Here is a 7,564-nt window from a genome sequence, read left to right on the forward strand (position 1 = left end):
AACGTGGCCGCCGCTCCCTGTTGCGGAGGCTGCCTGGCCGTGCTCCCGTGCTTCCCTGCGCCGTCCCGCGGTCGCCCCGTCTTGGTCCGCCGTGGCCGTGCCGCCCCGCTCTCGCTTGCTGCCCGCGTCGGGTGTGGCCGCCGGACCGCGCGTCCCTGGCCACGCCCGCCAGGCCCCGCGCCTCGCCGCCCCAGTCCTCGCGGCTCCGACCGGCCGCGCCATGGCCGCCGGCGCGCGCCCCCCTGGGCGCCCGAGTGCTCCCCGCCCCTGGTGGCCTCGGGCACGCACGCCCGCACCCGTCGCCCGCTAGGCCACTAGGGACTATGACACCGGGGCCCCATGCCCCTGTTAAAAAAACGAAAATTAAAAAGAAATGAAAATGTAATTTATAAAATCATTAATTAGTTAATTAATTAATTAGTAAAATAATTAAGTTAATTAATCATGTTTAGATTAATCTAATCAATTAGTTAATTTAATTAAGCAGTAGTCAATCAGCTAAACCCTACTTTAACTAAAAGGTGTATGACATGCGGGACCCACACGTAGTTGACTCAGTCAACTGCGCAGTTGACTGCTGACGTCAGCATGTTGTCATGCTGATGTCATCTTTTACTATTCTGGATAATGTTGAGATAAATAATTAAATAAATCCTGAAAATGATTTAAATCTTTTAAAATTAATAGAAAATAAACCGTAGCTCCGATGAAAAAACTTTGTACATGAAAGTTGCTCAGAACGACGAGACGAATCCGGATACGCAGTCCGTTCATCCGCCACACACCCCTAACCTATCGAACCCGCAACTTTCCCCCTCCGGCTCCTCTGCCCGAAAACACGAAACACCGGGGATATTTTCCCGGATGTTTCCCCCCTTAACTGGTACCACCTCATACCACGTTAGGGCACGCCTAGCATCGTTACTTGTCATGTCATGCATCGATATGCATTTGTTTGCATTGTATTCATTGTTTCTTCCCCCTCTTCTCTCCGGTAGACTACGGGACCGACGCTGCTGCTGCCCAGTTCGACTACGGAGTTGACGACCCCTCCTTCTTGCCAGAGCAACCAGGCAAGCCCCCCCCCCCTTGATCACCAGATATCGCCTATTCTACTCTATACTGCTTGCATTAGAGTAGTGTAGCATGTTACTGCTTTCCGTTGATCCTATTCTGATGCATAGCCTGACATTGTTGCTACACCTGTTGATACCTTACCTGCAATCCTAAATGCTTAGTATAGGATGCTAGTTCTTCACCATTGGCCCTACATTCTTGTCAGTCTGCCTTGCTATACTATTGGGCCGTGATCACTCGGGAGGTGATCACGGGTATATACTATACATACATACATACTATACAGATGGTGACTAAAGTCGGGTCAGCTCGAAGAGCACCCGCGAGTGATTCACAGATTGGGGGCTGAAAGGACCTTTGTCCCGACGGCCCTCTGTGTGGATCTTTGTGGCGGAGCGACAGGGCAGGTTGAGACCGCCTAGAAGAGAGGTGGGCCTGGCCCTGTTCGGCGTTCGCGGACACTTAACACGCTTAACGAGATCTTGGTATTTGATCTGAGTTGGCTACGAGCCTATACGCACTAACCATCTACGTGGGAGTAGTTATGGGTATCCCGACATCGTGGTATCAGCCGAAGCACTTCAGACGTCAGCGACGGAGCGGCGCGCGCCGAATTGGACTGGAACGCCACTAGGCTAGGTCTGCTTTCGGCCGCGTACGCAACGTGCAGGTGTGCTATGGGCGATGGGCCCAGACCCCTGTGCGCTTAGATTTAGACCGGCGTGCTGGCCTCTCCGTTGTGCCTAGGTGGGGTTGCGACGTGTTGATCTTCCACGGCCGGGCATGACCCAGGAAAGTGTGTCCGGCCAAATGGGATCAAGCGTGTTGGGTAAGTTGGTGCACCCCTGCAGGGAAGTTAATCTATTCGAATAGCCGTGATCTTCGGTAACAGGACGACTTGGAGTTGTACCTTGACCTTATGACAACTAGAACCGGATACTTAATAAAACACACCCTTCCAAGTGCCAGATATAACCGGTGGTCGCTCTACCTCAGGGATATGAGGAGGGGATCGCCGGGTAGGATTATGCTATGAGATGCTACTTGGAGATGCTACTTGGAGGACTTCAATCTACTCTCTTCTACTTGATGCAAGACGGTGGCGGCGAGAAGCGTAGTCTTCGACATGATTAGTTATCCCCCTCTTATTCTGGCATTCTGCAGTTCAGTCCACTGATATGGCCTCCTTACACATATACCCATGCATATGTAGTGTAGTTCCTTGCTTGCGAGTACTCTGGATGAGTACTCACGGTTGCTTTCTCCCCCCTTTTTTCCCCTTTCCTTTCTTTCTGGTTGTCGCAACCAGATGCTGGAGTCCAGGAGCCAGACGCCACCGTCGACGACGACCCCTACTACACCGGAGGTGCCTACTACTACGTGCTGCCCGCTGACGACGACCTGGAGTAGTTAGGAGGATCCCAGGCAGGAGGCCTGCGCCTCTTTCGATCTATATCCCAGTTCGTGCTGGCCTTCTTAAGGCAACTTGTTTAACTTATGTCTGTACTCAGATATTGTTGCTTCCGCTGACTCGTCTATGATCGAGCACTTGTATTCGAGCCCTCGAGGCCCCTGGCTTGTATTATGATGCTTGTATGACTTATTTATGTTTTAGAGTTGTGTTGTGATATCTTCCCGTGAGTCCCTGATCCTGATCGTACACGTTTGCGTGCATGATTAGTGTACGATTGAATCGGGGGCGTCACAAGTTGGTATCAGAGCCGACTGCCTGTAGGAATCCCCTTCCACACTCCTTGGCCGAAGTCGAGTCTAGACTTTACAAAACTTTTACTAACTTGGCTGTGTGGCCCATGGGCCCACGTCGCCATTGGGTGGTATTAGGATCTTTTACTCCTCGATCTTTATTCTGGGACTCTGAGCTCTCTTCTATTCGGGTTAAATGATTTTGCTAAAAACAAAACTAACTATAGGTTCTCGCAAGTACTTTCTCCCGGAGAGCCATTTGTTACCGATGACCGCCTGCTGCACCAGAAGATTTCGAAGATACTCTCCGATTTTCTCTCGAGACCTTGTGCCCGTTGCTTTTGCAATTCTCGACCACCGATAAACCCTTATGGATAACTACTTACACTTGCCATTCATACGATCCTCCCCCATTGATCTTGTTATTACAAGATACCCCGAAGTTTTCTCTATTGTTCCGAGAATACGTTGTGCCTACTGCCTAGCAGTTCTTTGCCACACGAATACCCCTTCAAATAAATCCTCGCACTTGTCGAGTATCCGCTCACCCCCAGTTGTTCATGTGTTTCACAAAAGTCTTCAAAATACTATTCGATCTTCCGAAAATCCTCTGGAGCCTTTGGCTCTTGAAATTCTTGCTTGCTTGCATTATGGTTAATCCCATAAGTCTCGTAGTCTTCTTGACATTCCTTGTCATTATCATTTTCAGTTTGTTGACTCAATATGATTGCGAATACACGCAATCATCATTGATCCTTATAAATTACCTTTCCGGCTGAGCTGCAATTCTTTTAACTGGAATTGGTTCTCGACCAATCCAATTGTCGTTGATTGTACCCTAAGGCTATTCAACTTATCCATTCCTAATCAGAGCATTGCTTCTGATCCCTTGACATGGAATTCATAATTCCTTTGCAATTAAGCTTTGAATTAGTCAGTTGTTTCTATCTTCTGATCTCCTTGCATTCTTCTTCTTCTGGTTGAGTACCGATACTCATATCAGCCCCGTTGTGGATCGCCATATCCACTGTTGGATTATTATCCGATAGTGTCCTTCATAATTAATCACCTTGTGAGTTCTTTCTCTGATACATAATGCCTTTGGTAAATTGTATCCTCTCCTTTTTTTTAACCTTGCTCTGCTTTCGAGCTTGTGTTATTTACCTTGGAAGTTTGTAGCATATGTTCCTTAAATGCCCCAATGGGTTGAACCGATGCCTTCCTTAATCGGTGTGAACTCGAAAGTTTTCACGGGTCATACTGCTCTGGTAATTCACCAGGTAGGTTTTGACACTGGAATCATTTTATCTAGAGCAGGAATGAAAGGTTATACATTGAAGAAGTGGGAGTCGACCTTGAACTCTGTGTTCATGCCCATGGACACGATGTAGATCTTATCATTAAAGCTTCTCTTAAATTAATTATTCCCTTGGTATAAGTTTATATCTGGGATCCGGCCTTTTGCAATCGTGGTTCTGACCATGTTCTCCTGTAAATACCTTTTCTCGGACAAGTTTAAGCAATTGTCTTCTACAAAGCAATACCCTATTCCAACCTCTACTTTGATCTATCGTCGAGTATTACCCCCATGGAATCTCGAGATTATCATGGAACTGCATAACTTCTTATGAGTTCTTCATCAAGTGCTACCTTCCCACTGATTCCAATTTTTCCACGGGCTCTGAGTTATTAGACACTCAAAGACACCGATAACTGAACCGAGTCCGCACTACGGTTCAACAACTCTCCAGTAAGCTTCTATAAGTACGAGTTTGTACCCGATCACGCCATTCCTAGCCTGTTTGGCTATATCATTATCTTGATGATTTCAAACTGTGCTACCTGATCCTTATTCTCGGAGCACCAATTTGCGACGATAGCTAAGCTTACGTCGATTTTCCTCGTCATACCCTTTCACCTTAAACAACAAGCTTGAGTTCGAGTTTGTGTCGTAACTGTGGTTCCAATAACCTCTTGCTTCAGCATTCCTTCGGCTTGATGTCGTCGCTGATTGATTACATCTGCATGAAATCTCTCGACAATTGTGTCGTGATCATCATCAACCTTATGAGCTCTTCCAGGAATTCAGTTGAATTCATGATGGGTAATACCATCCTTGCCCCTCGATGATTCCTGTTCTCATCGACCACTTTATTGCCTTCCGTTCAACACAACTTGTTCGTGTTTTGTGTAAACCTTGAGATCCCTGCTACCCAGCAGTTGATCTTCCTTACCTCGGAAGTATTACCATCTCTTTTTGTCAAGAATGTGGTGAGAATTTCACCACCTCTTAAGAATTCTTGATATCATAATACTTCTTGCCATCTTCGTTCATTCCTTGGCCCCCGTATTGTTTTCAACCGGAATACCGACAATTGAGCTATGACGTGTGAATTCAAAACTTCTAGCAAGCCTCTTGCTTTGAAGTGAAATTCTTAGACTATTGATTATTGAATCACCATTCCGACGTTGGTCGTGCAACCCAGCCCATATTTCGGGTGCACCTTACAACCAATGTTTAATTGTGTATGTTTTCCTCGAGCATACATCATTATACCATTTGAGCTGACAAATGTCATCTTCTTGTTCACATTATCGTGGAAATCCATCCGTTTGGAATTCTCGATGAATTGTCGCTGAGCCCATCAGCCACCTTCTCATCCCCTCCTTGGTTTAATGATGAACTATTGCTTCAGAAACCCGCTCCCATAGTTCATTTCTCGAGAATCTTGCAATGTCATTTCGTCGATTTGTGTTGCACCTTTTCCTTTCGGACCCCCTGAGTCTGAGGTATCATGACACCAATTGGATATGAATCTCGGTCAGATATGATGGTTGGGACAACTTTCCGAGAGTTATGATGTTGATCCTTTGGTGACCCGGTAACCTGATGTCATGCCTAGCACACCCCCCCCCCGGCTGGAGGACCTATCCTTATAGATTCCTTTTCAGCAAGGTTATCCGTTCATCCATGAGGAAATTGTAAGACTTATTCTACAAGTTATTCCTAATGGATCCTTCGTGTTTCCAAAGTCTGATCTTCACATGAAGACCATGTCAATGCTATCTCGAAGCATGTCAATGGTACTCCGATTTTCAACAGGAACATTTGAAGCACGATGCTAAATTTTATTTATCATTTATCCTAACACTGTTGTATGGGTAATATCATGAGATTCCTTCTCCCTTACCTAAAGGGTTTTCTACATTATATCCTGTCATGGATATCATGCTCTACTTGTCCTTGGGAAGGATATACCCCTGAAATACATGTATAAACACATTTTCCATTCCATTGTTCTATTTAATCTGATGATCACCTTTTCCTTTACTTTGTTGTGTTTGACATTCTTGTGATCTATATAATCTAAGCAGTAAAGATTCACTTCTTATGTAAACACCACGATGTATAATTGGTCAGTAAGACCCTGTTACGATTGTTGATGATATTCCGGTAACCATCAATGGACGAGAACTTTGCCTATTGGCCCGCCTCGTTCAACGAGCGGGAAAATGGTTCTCTTCGTCCCTCGCCCTTGGTACCTATGTTGTTGCCGACATGACCCTCAGACTCTCCTCTGACATGCCTTGCTTACATGATCGTGCAAGATGTCACCGACCTTCCTACTTTTAACCACATGGTGGGCCCATAACCCACAGTTCCACAGGATCGAAACCTGACACTCTTGTACACCCTGTTGTCAAAGTTATTCCTCGCGCTTGGCTTTGTAGGTAATTCACGGGCCACCTGCCTGTTGATCTATTTAGGTATCGGATGCAATGCTTATTTACATTGCTCTAAACCCCTTCAACACTTCGTTTCAGGCATCGAACGATTGCCTGCCTGCTCGAAACTTCCAATGATACCTCCTTACTTTGCTCTCGATATTTTCTTAAGTTTCAATTCGGGAGTTACTTTCCGCCACCTTCCTCGATGTTATCGACCAGATAGACAACCTTATAGAGGTCTGTCCTTTTGAAGCTACCCCTTATCCTTTCCATAAGTACGATGAAGATCCCCAAGGAAGGACGACAACTTCATCATGATGACCCGAAGCAGAGAACTGAAGACATCAATGTAATGGATCGACCTCTTCGAGAAGAGCAACTATGACCGAGAAGAATCGTTAGAGTTACGTAACCAGATCCCTTCCCCCTTGCTCCCGCCCTTAAATCTCGGGACGAGATTTCTTGTAGTGGAGGAGAATTGTGACGCCCGGATAATCTTGCTAAAATAATCCCACGCTAATCAAGCCACGTCATCCCGATTACCGATGCTAAACGTCCGTTAGTTCAAACCGCGTCAAATTAAAATTTAAAATAAAGACAAACGATAAAAGTTTTGAAATATTAAAACTAAATTGTTTGGGTTGTGTCAAATAATGCATAGGTAATTATGGTGGAGAAACCACATTTTTATAAAAAGGTTTAAAGGCACTTAAGTAATTAAAGTAGTAGGTAAAACAATTAAATAAATGCATTTTGGATTTTATAAAATACTATACTATTTTGTCCAGGGTTAAAACCTTTTGTGGCAGTAGTTATAATTGTAACTCTATTTTAGGTGTGGGTTTCACTTTTTGTAAAACTATAAAATATTACATAAGTAAAAGAAAACAGAAACAAGAGAATAAATAAATAAAAGAAAATACGAAAATAGAAAACTGTTACTAAACTAAAACAAAGGAGAAGCCCCCCCCCCCTCTGGGCTGTGGCCCAACTGGGCCAACCCCCAGGCCCAGCTGGCCCACCCCCTCCCCTCCATAGCCCCCCACCAGGGGAG

This window comes from Triticum dicoccoides, chromosome 5B (assembly GCF_002162155.2).
Source record: "Triticum dicoccoides isolate Atlit2015 ecotype Zavitan chromosome 5B, WEW_v2.0, whole genome shotgun sequence".
NCBI classification, from domain to species: Eukaryota; Viridiplantae; Streptophyta; class Magnoliopsida; order Poales; family Poaceae; genus Triticum; species Triticum dicoccoides.